This window comes from Megascapheus bottae, chromosome 6 (assembly GCF_031878675.1).
Source record: "Megascapheus bottae isolate mThoBot1 chromosome 6, mThoBot2.hap1, whole genome shotgun sequence".
Taxonomy (NCBI): Eukaryota; Metazoa; Chordata; class Mammalia; order Rodentia; family Geomyidae; genus Megascapheus; species Megascapheus bottae.
Genome location: NC_143514.1, coordinates 4,121,826 through 4,137,329, shown reverse-complemented (window position 1 = coordinate 4,137,329; position 15,504 = coordinate 4,121,826). Strand labels below are relative to the sequence as shown.

Genomic DNA, 15,504 nt, shown 5'->3' with positions numbered 1-15,504 from the left:
TTACTGCTCTCTGACTATTTCTTGTTCTCTTTATTTTGGCTCATGTCTGTCTATTGGGGGGGGGTTCCTTGTGCTGTTTCTATAGATGTATACAATGTTGTTTGATCAAATCCATGGTTACTTGCCACATCTCCTCTTCCTCCTTTCCATGCTCTGAGTTTCATTCTTCCATTTTCATAAAAACTTGATAGTTTTTCCCCTGGGTCACTGCCACCACCGTCTTCTCATCCTTTCTCCCAGCTTTTACCTACCAAGTTCTAGCAACCTGAGCCCTTTCATAACTACCAATACCTAAGAAGAGACTTGCCCCTTACATGCAAATGAAATACCGACCTGTTTGCCTGAATTAAACTCCCACAAGTCTCTTCTTCAGTTTGTCTTCTGTCCTATAGCACTTCATTTGTATTTCCAGCACAGTCCTTATCACAGCGCATCCTGGATTCCAAGCTTTTTATGTTTCTGTCAATCTCACCTCCTACCTTGCTAGACACTGAAAAAGCAGAAATTATCTTTTTCTTTTTTTTTTATCACCACAGCATCTTCTACCAGTGCATAGTAGGCATTCGTTACACATTTGTTGAGCAAGTGTTGGACATCAAATTAAAATAGGAAGACATCCATTCAAAAGAAGATCCACGACAGGGCTGAAAGCAGTGATTGTTAGAAGGAAAACAGCTTCCAGCCGCCTAACTGGACATTACAGATAAATTCAACTGCTGTGGAGGGAACAGGATGAAATTTAGGAATACTTAGGAAAAAATAACACCCAATTCCTTAAAGAGTTAATGTGCCCATTTCAGCTGGAATAGCTAGCTTTAGAGAGCATATATGCTGGGGCAAACATTGGGGAAATGAGCAGGAGTAATAGATCAACTTCTCATCAAAACACAACTGCTTTCAAACATTTACACTTGCAGTGATATATCACACACAGGATCATTGTAGCTCTCCATTTCTGTCACCTATGAGCTTAGCGATTCCACACGGTCCTTTCTGATGGAAGATTCAACTCATGCACAGATGCACAAAGAGCAGAATTCCCCTGCATATCCCCTCCTTCCTTTCTTCCCATTCATTTCCATTTCCACGGGAAGAGTAGCGAGGCATCTGACGGGATGGAAGGACTATTTTCTAGCATCCCATGTATGGTAGGTGTTGAACATGAAGGTGATTCTGGCTAGTAGTGCTCAGGCAAAAATGACTTGTGCAGTTTCCAGGTAATGATTGATTGGGTTGATGATGATGATGATGATGATGATGATGATGATGATGATGATGGTGATGTTTGAGACTCTATGGTGGTAGCCTGTCATGGAGACATGGAAGCATACACAGCATACTGGCATAGCAGAAACAAAGAATCCAGATGGCCTCTTGATCTGACTCCTTGAGTAAGGTTTTACTGCTTTTCTGGAGCAGCTGCCAGCACAAACTTCCAGGAAGAGAAGGAGTGACTTCATTGTTTTGTGTAGGCATTCAATGTTTCAGGCTCTGATAAATTGGGCCTATTATCTGACCTGATAAATATGTCTACTCGTCCTTTAGAAAGAATGTCATCATAGCACTGGTAAAGAAATAAAAAGACCTGGGGAAAAAAATTATGTGAAGTAAGTCGGGCCCAGAGAACTGAAGGATGCATGATAGATTCAAGGGATATCATTAACAGTACCGATCCTTAGAAAGGCAAAATCGAGGTTCAACAAAATACACATACTCCAAAGGGATGGGGTAGGGTAAAAGGAGAAAGGGATAGACATGTGTAGAGGAAAAGAGGAGGCGAATGTAGTTGAGAATTCAATGTATATCCTACAAAGTTAAGAAGAGCAAGGGAAGGTAGATTGGGGAGGGATGGGTGAGAACGGTGAAAGGGCTGGCATGGATCAAGTTGCACTCTATTCATAAACTGCTTTGTTAAATGGTAACTTCTTTGTAGAACTACTTAAAGCTTATTTTTAAAAGGTAAAAGTAAATTAAAAACTCTACCCCCACCTCCAGCAAGGAACATCTGTCATCTGGAAAGGTGCAGCATGAACACATCCAGGTGGGTCTATGTAGCACTTAGCCCCCAATGGAGAAGAGAGAGCCCGAGAGAAAGAGCAGATATATTTTGGGGAACAAAGAGGGAGAAACAGAAAAGGCAGAAGCTGAGGTTCGGATGTGAGGCATTCGTTGCGGTACTATTCTCTCAAAAATAGACTTGTAGAAAAAGAATAAGCAACAAGGATGGAAAGTTAGAGGCGAAGAAAGAGACCTATTCCAGAGCTTTATCCAACAGGTAAATTTGTGACTATTCCCTTTGAGAGAACACTTTGAGAGAGGTGGTATTTTATTTCCCTCCTCCCTAAACCTTTGTTACATGATAATCAAACCAAATCAAACAACACATCTTTATCCCAATGGTATAAATAAGTGAACCCTTCACGGATAGTGAGAGCTCCAGCTTCCATTTTAACGTGTAAGTTCCTGTGACTCAGTCCTGCATCCTAATTACCTATCAGGAGCTTTAAAAAAAAAAACACTTTAAATCAGTTTGAATTTGCTACATTCCCTGGTGGCGATGCAATCCTCAAGTGTCTACCTGACAGAGCCATCTCAGGAAGCAACAGGGAGCAGCCAGCCAGGCAGGTAACAGATGCCAAAATGAGGCAGTTTGCACTCTTCCCAATGAAGAATTGTAAAAGGGGTGATGGATCGTGGCACAAAGAGAAATCTTTAACTAGGTTTTGCTCGGCATGGAGTCGAGTAAGTAAGCGTCAGCTGCATTCTGCAAAGTAAAAAAAAAAAAAGTGTCTGGATGCTGAGATGTCAGCTTGTAAAAGTGTCAGTCTCTAAAATAAATCAAGAGCAAATGGAAAACATATAAATAACTAGACTTGATGCCAGCAACTCTAAGCAGAAGAAAAATAAAAAGACATTTTAGAGGAATTTTCCTTGTTAACCACACACTGAGTTGGGCTGAACTGGAGGGCTTTCTAGACTTGTAGATGAAGTTGTCTGGCTTCTGTTTTTATAACGTTGATGGTGGTACCAGGGTCTGGGGGAAAGGACATAGGGAAATGGTGGCAAAAGGCCAACCCCTGGGCGCATGCCTTTACTGGGTAACAAACCTGGGTCTCTCAGACACCTTTACCTACCTTCCACCTTTTGCCTCATAAAATGGAGATTCAGAACTTGGTGTTCCTCCCTTCCTCTACTCCTCACCTGCTGGCCTGTTTAAAAAAAAAAATCTTGATAATGACCCCAGAAATCATAAACTTAAATGTAAGGTGAGAGACAAACTGTTACCCAGGGAATAAAATATATGATTTCGGGAAAACTAGAAGGAGTTTGCCATTCCAAGAGAAATCAGTTCAATGGACTCAAACATCTTCCATTCTATAATGTAAAATAAATATATCCCTGAGAGAGACATTGCACAGACCCTAGGCAGCGGTAAGATACAGCAAGTAAAACCATGGGCTTTAGGATCCGAGACCCAAGTTCAAAGCTTTTGAATCCCTTCCTACGTGTGTGACTACAGTAAGTCACAGGTCCTTCCTCTGTGCTGTGGGGCAGGAGTGGTGATGGGGTTATCTTCAGGCTCAGAGATGAAACATATATGGCTCTAATAAGCATGAGCAGGAACAGAGTCTTGGCAATTCAAACAGAAATTGGAATTCGGTTTAGGTAGCTCATAGGAAATGGCTGCTACAATGATGATGATGATGATAATAATAATAAAAGAAATGCTTTGTTTCTTTGTTTGTATCCTCCCCAGCATCTAGACTCTGGCGCCCAAAGATTGGAACTCTTCAGGGTCCTCAGTGTCAATGGGAAGACTTAATCAATTTGTATTTATGTGAGCTTTTTTTTTTTTGCCAGTCCTGGGTCTTAAACTTAGCCTGTGTATTGTCTCTGAGCTTCTTTTTACACAAGGCTAGCATTCTACCACTTGAGCCACAGCACTACTTCCAGTTTTTCCTGTTTATGTAATATGGAGGAATCGAACCCAGGGCTTTGTGCCTGCTAGGCAAGCTCTACACCACACTCCTGGCCCCATTAAGTGAGCTTTTTGAGGTAGCGGCTCTACAGTTCTCTCTCTCTCTCTCTCTCTCTCTCTCTCTCTCTCTCTCTCTCTCTCGTTGGTTACTTCAACTCTGAGGTACTCTTTACTTTCTTTTTCTTTTTTGCCAGTCCTGGGCTTGAGCTCAGGGCCTGAGCACTGTCCTTGGACTTTCTCAAGGCTAGAGCTCTACCACTTGAGCCTCAGCACCACTTCCGGCTTTTTTCTATGTATGTGGTACCGAGGAAATGAACCTGGGTCTTCATACATGCTAGGCAAGCACTTTAACCGCTAGGCCAAACTCCCGGCCCTTTACTTTCTTTTTAGTTTGTATACTGATGCTCGAATTTGGGCCCAAGGTGATTTCCTTTAGCCTTTTCTGTTCAAGGCAGGCATTCTACAACTTGAGCCACATCTCCACTTCCAGCTTTTTGCTAGTTAATTGGAAATAACAATCTCTTTGATTTGTCTGCTGGAGATGGTTTAAACTGAGATCCTCCTATCGCAGCCTCCTGTTTATCTAGAATTACAGGTGTGAGCCAGTGGCATCCAGCTATCTGAGATACTTTCAGTACCCTAACTGTCACATTTAAAAGTATGAGGCCAGGGTGTGGAGAACTGAACTTACTGACCTCCCATCTTTCTTCCTCCACTCTCCCCAAGCATCTAGCTGCATGTGCTACAAATTCTCTTCGAGCCTACTTGACATGAGTCTGGCTGAAACCCTCCACTTTAGGATACTAATTCAGGAGAATATTTTCCCCTGAGGTGATTTAAATCCCGAGTTCTCATCAGCACTTGAAAGAAGCATTTAGTATTAAATTAGTTACATAGTTATTTCTGAAAGAAATACTTCTATTTATAACCTCTTCTTTATTTAAAAATCTAGGTATTTCTACAAAATTATCACCTCCTGCAAGCTGATCTAATTCTGTCAGCTGGCTTCTCTTGTAGTCTTCTCTTCAGGATCTCTTAATTATGACCTCATTCTCTTCTTTACGCCTTCTACTAAACTACCAATCCAAACCATTATAATTAGGAAGTTTTCTAAGTTGGAATCATTGAGTTGGTTATAAGGCCACCTGCTGCATCCAGTAATTACTTCATGGTGAGTAATTCAGTGAGCTCAAGCCAACAGTTTTCTTGGCCACAATCCTAATTTTCTAGTAGATAAATGTCTTCTTTCCTCCACATATAGATTTTCTGTCATGGTAATGTTTTTCCACTAGTCCCGTCTCCATCTTTCTATACATAATGTGTCCAATGTATTATGCATGTTCGATGGCTCTAATAAATAAAAGGATTAGCTTGTTTACAGCTGCCAGTGTGGTGTGTTAATTTGGCATTTCATCTGGCTCTATCTGACTGCAGAGACTAAAATGGAGCTTGCCTCCATTTTTCACGTCTCCAGCCACTTTGAATGAATAGGCTAATTTCTCACCTGTCCAAATTAAGTACGTAAAGTAGAAAACATAATGTACAATTTATCTTTTCCTTGCCAGCTTCTTTAAACATAACTCCCAATTATTCTTGGTTGGACAATACTTGGTTAGTTATATACTCATTTACCCTGGTGAGTCTTCAAGCCAATGGAAAGACTGCCGTTGTATTTATTTAGTCAGTTTATTCATTCACTCATCAATTCATTTGTTATTTGGTTGTGGAACTTGAACTCAGGACCTGGGCTCTCTCTGTTCCTGAGCTCTTCCTTCATAGTTAGCGCTCTGTCACTTTGAACCACATCACTACTTCCTGTTTTTTGAGTAGTTAATAGGAGATAGAAAATTTTCACCTGGTCTGGCTTTGAACCATGATCCTCAGATCTCAGCCTCCTGAGTAGCTAGGTTTACAGCTGTGAGTCACTGGTGCCCAGCTGTATTTATTTTTATGAATTTCTTTACAATACCCCTCTCTCCTTCTATTTAATTTATTACTAGAAAAAAAGACAAAACATATAGTCCCTGACTAGTAATTGAGACTTTTTTTTTGGTCAGTCATGGGACTTGAACTCTGGGCCTAGGTGCTGTCCCTGAACTCTTCAGCTCAAGGCTAACATCCTACTACTTAAGCCACGGTGCCACTTCTAGTGATTAATTGGAGATATGAGTCTCTCGTTCTTTAGTGCCCTGGCTGGCTTTGAACTGTGATCCTCAGATCTCAGCCTGCTGAGTAGTTAAGATTACAGGCGTGAGCCACCTTGCCCGGTGAGATTTTTTTTAAAGGCTTGAACAAAGCATTTACAGTCTTACTAACTTTCTGGAAGGGAAGAGTTCCTTCTGGGGTTTCCAGCAAGCAGAGGAAATTTTTTTTTTTTAATAGAGGCATCTTGAGCTATCTTCTAAGTATGGAACTTGAAAATACCAGGCCAGAAAACTAAATTCCTCCAGATAACTTCTTATGGTTGTCTTGTTCAAGCATAAACTTCATTCTTACTTATTCTAATTTCTCCAACCTGTTACTGGTCCTTGGCATTTTTCTCCATTTCATCTACTTCTCCAAACGGTTTCCATAAACCTCCTCACATCATCACATTGTTGTCTTCAACGTCTTCTTAACATTTCTCCGTAAGATATTTCTAGAAGTAGTAGAGTATACCTAAAACATAACAAAAGTACAAGCTGACACCTGCAACAAAAATGAATGAGCTTTCAATCAAAGATCTACAAGTTTCTATCAATCAAGGAGCTACAATTTTTTTGATTTCCTTGAACTAGGACTGTAGCCAGGAGGAACAGAAAGAAAGAGATGAAATAAATTTGTTAAAATTAAACTCCCCAATAGAATTCTAATGGTAACCCCACATACAACGCAAAGCATTATCATCACCTTGCCTTGTGTTTCATGTCCTTATAGTATTTTCTGAAAGGCAGGGCCACCAACAAAGACTGGCATTTTTATTCCTTTGAACTGATTTGCATTTGACATAAATCTTGCAAAGCCCACTTTCCTAAAATATTTAAAGGAAAAAGTAGGAAATAAATCTTACATCTTCCCTACAAGCTAACCCTTTGAACATTGCAAAGCATGCTAAAGGAGATACAAGAGAAGGGTACAGAGTGACCAATTGCTCATACCCAACACAAGAGACAAAGCCAGAGTTCACACAAGAGATAAAGCCAGAGTCCACACAAGAGATAAAACCAGAGTTCATTGGATATTCCTTGATGGACAAATCCAGTATCATACGTCCCAAAACAATCCTATGAGATGAAATAGATACTACTTATTAGACAAGTGAGAAAATATACTCCAGTAAATCTGAATTGAAGTAGAATCTTGAATCTAAACACTTGTGTTTACCTACTCCTTCAAACTGAAAGAGTATAAGGATGACAGCGCAGTTAACCCAAGCCTAGCTACCAGGAATAGCACCCCAGCAAATAAATCCACCAAGCAAGATCTCCATTCTCTGCCAGCCAGGTGGCATCGTACATATGGCAGCTCTGTTTCCTAGCAGGAGAAACATAGGAGGAAACAAGTTGAATGATGAAAAGCAGCAGGTATTTAAATACTTACACTCAGGCAGCAGATAGCTTGTTACCTGAAATGCCCGAGATCCATCACTTGGCAGTGACAACACAAATATTAAACACTGATTTCAGGAACACTGTAGAAGAACACCACTGTGTACACATTCATGGTTGTGAGAGAAGTTTACTTTTTCAGATCGATGTGCTCCCATAGATTTTTCCCCCAACCCATCTGAAAGCTCAAAGCATTTGAACAAATTCAGACAGACAGACAGACAGACAGACAGACAGACAGACACACACACACACACACACACACACACACACACACACACACACACACACCTCTCTTCTCTGTTGGACAGCTGAAACCCAACATGGCCAAAGGGAATCTAGCAAGTGGCAGACACATTTTAATGAACTGATATTATGCAAGAATATTAGAGGGGCCGGGAGTTTGGCCTAGTGGTTAAAGTGCTTGCCTAGCATGCACGAAGACCCGGGTTCGATTCCTTGGTACCACATACATAGAAAAAAGCCGGAAGTGGTGCTGAGGCTCAAGTGGTAGAGCTCTAGCCTTGAGAAAGTCCAAGGACAGTGCTCAGGCCCTGAGCTCAAGCCCAGGACTGGCAAAAAAAAAAAAAAAAAAAGAATATTAGAAAGACCAGCCTTGCTTTCCAAGAGACTGGGGGCAATCCACCAATGACCAAGGAATTTTATTATCAAGAGATTTTATGTGATTACTTAGAGTTAAGTCATGTCAGAACTGTTACTTACTCTCTCTGATGCTTTGGTTCCAATCTCTTACCTGCCTGCCAGCCAGCCTGTAAGCAGCAGTAACCTCTCTAACGAAGTCCTGCTTCTGTAAGAAAACTTGCCAGGATTATTAAAAACCACCAAGATTTCAGATAATAAATACACAGTTTAGTCTCGACTTGTGTTTTCACACACCTTGTCCCCTGGGTTGTCTGTTACTCACTTGAATTAAAAGCTCGTTGAGCACCGTGAGTTCAAGTGAGCTGACTGATCCCAAATTACCAAAAGACACACAAAGAAAAAACAAAAACAAAAAAGTAGAAGAAAACTCATCAGAGAAAAAGGAAATGCAGTCCTGAGTTGAAATGGGCGCGAAGGATTGTGGTCTTTGGAGGTTCCTTTGAGAGAAGGAGGTGAGTTGTTTATCTTTGTAAAAGAGCTTGTCGCTGCTCGGTTTGATCGCAAGAAGCAGAGAATGACAACTATGGTAAGATACTCGAATGTAAAACACAGTGGGTTAGGAACTAAGGTCGTGACCTTCAGGAAGTCCAAAGAGTACAACAGGATTCTAGCACATGCGCTCTGGAGAGCAGTTTGTCTCCTTGTCATGCTTGAGGACCCTCAAGTTCTCACCCTGGTGTGACTCCTCTGTCTCAGCTACGCATGGCCTGTCATGGCCTAGGTGCCTTAGTCATCTCCTGTCCTGTCCTCCACAATGACTGCTTGTTCCATTTCCCAGAAGAATCTGATCCTTCCTATCGACTCTCTCATATCTGGTCTCTGATCTGGCCCGTATTCTTCTACTTAAATAATACATCTCCACAGAAAAAGCCAACAAGCAGTGACCACACAGGGAAAAAAGAAAAGGAAAAAAAAGAATGCATTTTCTTGTCACTGTAAATGACAATTTTTACAACTGATTTAGGAAATCACCTTTGCCATCTTGTTTATATGTGAGTATGCTGGTACTGGGGCTTGAACTCAGGGCCTGGGCATTGTCCCTGAGTTTTTTCACTCAAGGCTGGTGTTTTATCACTTGAGCCATAGCTCCACTTATGGTTTGTTGGTGGATAACTGGAGATAAGAGTCTCACAGCTGTCCTGCATGGGCTGGCTTTGAACCACAGTTCTTGGTTCTCAGCCCCCTGAGTAGCTAGGATTACAGGTATGAGCCATTAGCTCCCATTTAGATGTCTTACTTAAGTTGGTGAAATAGGCTGTACTTTTGTTGCCAGTCTACCACTCATAACAAATTCCTTTGGCCACCACTTTTATTTTCCTATTTGTTGACACTGTTCCTTTTCCTGAATAGGAACGAGGCCCTGGAAAGTCTTGGAGAGAAATTCCTTGTGATTAAGGAAGAATCACATTCCCTACCACTGTGGCAGGCAGTTTCTGGGATGTCAGAAGATGCACACATTCTCTAATAGCACACACAAAGCTCCCATCTGGAAATATGCATACTTCCTCTCAGCTTTCCACAGCGAGCTCCCAAGATAAGTGATTAGAATGGAAAATTCTATTAGCCCTGAATAGAACTTCTCATTTTGCTAATTAATCCTACTTTTTTTGTCTGTGTAATTTTGATGTGGGCAATCATTTGGAAAAACGATGCACAAGGGATTTTGAAATTTCTGAGATTAAATGAATTAGACATACATAATTAGAATGTTAGGTAGTATTTTTAGGTGTATAAACTCCACTTGAGTCCCTGTGACAGGCTCATGAAGATAAAGCTTAAGTCTATCTGGTAATTTAAATACTGATGTCTTGGGCTAAGGAAAGTGCATGCTAATGAACTGCAAATGCTAAAGAGTAATAATGTAACCATAGAGATGGTAGTAATAATGTAGTGGTGATAATCACAGTAATAACCATCTAAGTACTACTACTAATAGTAACAATGACAATAATACAGCTGTGTACCTTGTTCTAAGTTCTTTCAAGGCCATTACCACATAGGTTCTGAGAAGAAAAGAGGCAGGAATGGTTGGCTCTATAGAACGAGTTTGCATTTTCTTATTAATTCCTCCATAATCAGAGTATTGTAGATTTCTGTACAGTTTTAGATATTCTTTAAAGGATATGTTTATTAATGAAAAATATCAACTAAAGAAATCTCTGTTGCTATTAATGCTAGATGACATACACATGACCTGTGTTGTCTCCATTTTTCAATCTGTACACATTTTCTTCCCTAGCAAAGGCTTTAGTCTTCTAAAAACTAAACAAATCCATCCCCGTTCCATTCCATACCTGCCTCAACTTTCTAGCCAACAAGTTGAAGACTGATAGAACTATTTGAGATCATATAAAAAAGATTCCTCTCAGGGCTAGGAGTTTGGCCTAGTGTTAAATGTTTGCCTAGCATGCACAAAGACCCAGGTTCGATTCCTCAGTACCACATACAAGAAAAAAAAAAAAAAGCTGGAAGTGGTGCTGTGGCTCAAGGGGAAGAGTTCTAGCCTTGAGAAAATCCAAGGACAGTGCTCAGGCCCTGAGCTCAAGCCCAGGACTAGGAAAAAAAAAGATACCTCAGCATGTACTGAAATATAAACTATTATTATCAGGAAAAAATATTTTTGGAAAGAGCAAATTAAGTAAGCTGAAAATATGATATGTAATTATTTATTAACCACTCACTGAATTTAAATAAATTAGATAATATAAAGGAAAGTTACAAAATAAATGAGAACATAAGTTTGTGACCTTGAAACAGTTATAAATCAAGCATCTGTATACTATATGACATACACAGTCATGGACACACAATATACTTTCTTATTCACTTTTAATACATGACTTTTCCTACTCAAGGTAAAAAGTTAAAGAGTTTAGATATCAGTGGCTCAAGCCTATAATCCTAGCTGCTCAAGAGGCTGAGATCTGAGGACTGCAGTTTAAAGCCAGCCAGGAAGGAGATTCTCTGGGACACTTACCTCCAATCAATGAGCATAAAGCCAGAAGTGGAGCAGTGGTTCAAACGGTAGAGAGCTAAACTTGAGCACAAAGCAGTCAGGAACAGTGTCTAAGTCCTCAGTTCAAGCCCAGCATATAGAAAAATTCAAAAGATAAGATTCATCTAAGTTAGTCACATATCTCTCCTATGGACAGAAGATTTGTAAATCCCATTTTCAGACACATTTATATCCCTGAGCCTAGTCTAATCTTTTCATGTCATACAAAATAGTTGCCTTATGAAGATACAAAATGAAGGAGGATAGAAAGGGAGGAAGAAGATGGACAGAGGGAGTTGAAGAAGGAGGAAGGGCAAAAGTAACAGCCTGGGAGTTCCTCCCAGAGGTAACAATATTTCTATGTCTTATCCACATGATACGTTTGAATGCTTCATCCTTTTACATACTGTATCCCCTGGCTATTTTCATTGGGAAAGTTTAAACTTCATTCTTCCCAAATTCATGATCTGGCACTGGAGCTGGCTCCCTCCAGCCCAGAGTCAAGGCTACATGGACTTTCCACAACAAGTCACCTGCAGCTGTTCTTCAGTGAGTCTCACACTCCTGCAATGTCCCAGCCTTAGTCTAAGTCCTGGAATTCTGGGTTAAACTTTGGTCTGTCCATTACCTCCCTCCAGCAGCCCCTTTACATGGCTTCCTCCAAATGGTGAGATCTCCCCCTGGCTTGTCATTGGATTTCATCCTGTCTCCAGGACTCTATATCACGGAATACCCTCATCATGGCACTCCAGTCTTTGGATACTACCAGCTTTCTAGTGCCCAATTTCTCTATTTTTCAGCAAGGAGAGTTTCATATCCTGATTCCCCCCCCCCCAAAAAAAAACTATCGCTGATAAGATTGGAACCATTTGACAATAGCTTGTAGGCCTCCTGGTTACAGTTTCATTCTCAGAAAAAAATTAAATAATAAACATAGCATCCAATGTGTCAATATTGCTCTATGAAATATGGAAATTCTGTAAGAAGCTCTCAAGTGTAAAGAGCTATACATGGAGTAGTCAGTGAAATGTTTGTCCCCATAGAACTATCTGACAGAGGAGAAATAAACAAACAACAATAAAAGCAACTTACCTGAGACATAGCTACAATCCATTCCCCAAACTCCAGCCCCTGTCTTTTTGCCATTGTGGTGACACAACGTAATATTACCACTGTGGTGTTTGCTATAGGATTGATGGCTTCTTGTTTAGTTATTTATCTCCTTCCCAACAGAAGAAAAAAAAATTTGACTGTGCGCTGCCTGTTTTATGCTCGCCACTGTAGTTTGACAAGAGGCCAGCTTCAAAAGAAAAGGACAAATGTCACAAAGCAAGAGAGAGTGCTGTAAATAACATGGAAATGATTCCTGGATGGAACTCCCCTAATTCATCAACCATGGCCCAGCGCAAGGTCCTGGTTCGTAGGGAACCTGAATGGCCTTGGGGACATGTATTCACACAGACACCTGCTGTCCATCCTATTAAAATATATTGCATCCTCAATGAGGCTTTCCAGATTCTTACCTGGTCTCAGAAAATACTCTAAGTGGGTAGGGGATTTTTTTAAGGTTTAATATCCCATGGTAGTTAAAGCCACTCTTCAGCAAACCCCTCCAGCATTCCAGACCTAATTTTAAGAAGAGAAGAAACTCAAGAGTCCATTCTTTCAGAGAGAAAAACCCATACATGAGAGCATTCCGCTCCCTCGCTACAGTTATTTCTGAGGTTAAACCAAATAAAACCTTCAAACGTGTGAGTAACTGGCCTGAAATTTCTTTCCCTGTCAGGAGCACTAATACTAAATTAGATTTAGGATTGCAGATGTAAGAAATCACTGTTGAAACTTCTCCCTCCCTTACTGGGTTGTCTTGAAAAAAAATTCATCATCAGAGTTCCTTGGATTAGAAGCATTGTGTCATTTCTAGTACTGGGTCCCCAAATTAGTTAAATTGTCAAAATGCATAATCTTTAAACACATTGTGCACAGCTGGTTGTCACAGAGGTGTGTGATATCCTTAGCGTACAATCCTTACTCAATTCAGTATTTTTCAAGTGAAATCTTACTAGATCTGTGGTGTGTATGATATCAACTCATACCATGATTTCTTTGTGAAAAGAATGTGCTCTAGTTGTGAGACAAGGCATTGTTTGTGTTTTTTAGCATTTCCAGGGACTGAAGAATGTACATGAACAACAACCATGAAGTTCTGCAATGAAAGTTCACACACTCCACAAGCCTGCGGAGCCTGAGACACATGGCCAAGCAGAGACCAGAACTTGGGACTCTGATCCCAAAGCCCAGTCTTGACTCCCTCACACTGGAAGGACAGTGCGCTAGGTAAGAGCTATTCAAACCATATTGGGAAAGGAAACAAACAGACCAGCAGAAGCAGCCAAGCATGGTGGCTCCTCCCTATAATCCCAGCTTACTTGGGAGATGGAGATTGGCAGAATCATGGTTCAAGGTCAGTCTGAGCAAAAATTACCTAGACCTTCATGTTATTGAAAAGTAGAAAGACACACAGAGACCACTGGCATCCAAAAGGGGGTGACAGTAAGGTACTTCCTGAAGGAAGGCCTGTATGTGGGGATGGACTGGGGAGGGGAGGAGCTTCGGGTTAACCTAAGTCCATGGTGTTTAGGGTTTGGAGACAGAGGGCACTGTAGATCTTAAAATGTTGAGAATAAAAATGGGGCCAAGGTCCTACACATCTTTAAGTGCCAGGATAAGATATTCTCATTTGGTCTGGCATGGTAGTGTGTGCTTGAGGCAAGAGAATCACAATTTGAAGCTCCGGCTGGGAAACTTAACAAGGGACTGGGTATATAGTTAAGTGACAGACTAGTGCCTAAGATGATGGAGGCCACAGGCTTGATTCCAAAACGGAGGAGGGGGAGGAAGGGAAGGAGGAAGAGGAGGAATAGGAGGAGGAGGAGGAGGAGGAGGAGGAGGAGGAGGAGGAGGAGGAGGAGGATAAAAGGCCAGGAGGCTAGACATGGATGGATGCAGCCCAAGTGAGAGACAGGAAGGGTACTGGGTCACTAAACTTGGGGGGAAAGGAAGTGAAACTGAATGCCTTAGACAAAGTCCATAATGTACTACAACAAATTATCCTCCACTGGATAGCATTCTCCCAGAGTCAGTAATAAACCACAACTCCGCAGCACGGCTGCCGACCATATAGCTCAGAATATATAAAAGAGACCAAATAACTGGGTACCACGGCCAGTCACCTCACAATTTATCCCTAGACAGGACTTATCCTCCTGGATCTCTCTTCTTTTTCCTCTGAGAAGGAAGAAGAGTAATGCTGTCACTCTGCTATTAGGACCTCGCCAGGTCATTTGAACAAAGTATTCTTTTCCCCGAGCCATCTTGGCAGACAGAGAGAAGACTGGGTTCTGGGAAAGCAAACCTGAAGAGAAAGGAAAGTTTGCCACCCTGTGTGAGCCCTGAGAAGCAACAGATTTCTTCAGTGTGCTCTGAGAGGCAACAGATTTTCCTCTCTACCTACTCATTCATCTCATCTTACCAAAATATGCATGGAACATTACTATGGCAGGAAGCTAGGGTTTCATCCTTGCCCTAAAACATCATAGACAACTAGGCTTGCCAGCCTACAGAACTTGGCACCCATAGAAACTGAGACTGAAGTGGATAAAAATCCTAGGATTTGCCCTACAGTCCAGAGAGACCTGACGCAGCCTGAACTAAGGCTTGGAAGGTTAGCCTGGTGGAATATTTTTACTCCAGGGAGAAAAAAAGAGCAGGCAGGTGGTGGGGGGGAGGGCGAAAACAACTACTAACAGCCTACTTCTGTGTGTCCATTGCCACAATAGGCCAACAGCAGTGTACACTGGGTCTGCCAGTTGAGACTGTACCATATCAACAGCCATTTTCTCCCCGGAGGAAAAAAAAACCATGAGTTCCCATAATAAACTTGGGGGCAGAATTGTTCTGAGTGGAGTGAATAGAAATGTTTTGCTGACTGCTGTTGGAATGGGTAACCGACTTTGCATATTATATCACCATTTTTTTTGTTGTTGTATTTCACATGCAGTGTTTTTCTGCCCTTGACTTTGAGGTGTGAGGGGGGGAGGCTCTAATCATATGGCCTTGTGCCGATGTTCCATTTGCATTTCTATTAATCCCAGCCCTCCTGGAGATGCTGGAGCAGAGACACAGCATGCTTTGTGTTTGAACTTGTGAGAACCCGTAGCATCGCTTAATAACTTAATGCATATGTATAACCTCCTCAGATCGCCCGCTAGGAGGCAGAA

At 41.4% G+C, this 15,504-nt stretch overlaps 1 long non-coding RNA gene across 2 annotated transcripts; it reads right to left on the bottom strand.

Moving 5' to 3' along the window:
• Nucleotides 1-284: 284 nt before the first annotated feature.
• LOC150061230 (uncharacterized) lies at nt 285-8,370 on the bottom strand. Of its 2 annotated transcripts, XR_016535804.1 has the most exons (4): nt 8,290-8,370; nt 6,495-6,637; nt 2,579-2,764; nt 285-1,585 (listed from the first exon to the last, which is right to left on the bottom strand). It is a non-coding gene; the product is annotated as an uncharacterized LOC150061230 (long non-coding RNA). The 2 variants fall into 2 exon arrangements; XR_016535803.1 differs by lacking the exon at nt 2,579-2,764.
• Nucleotides 8,371-15,504: the final 7,134 nt, after the last annotated feature.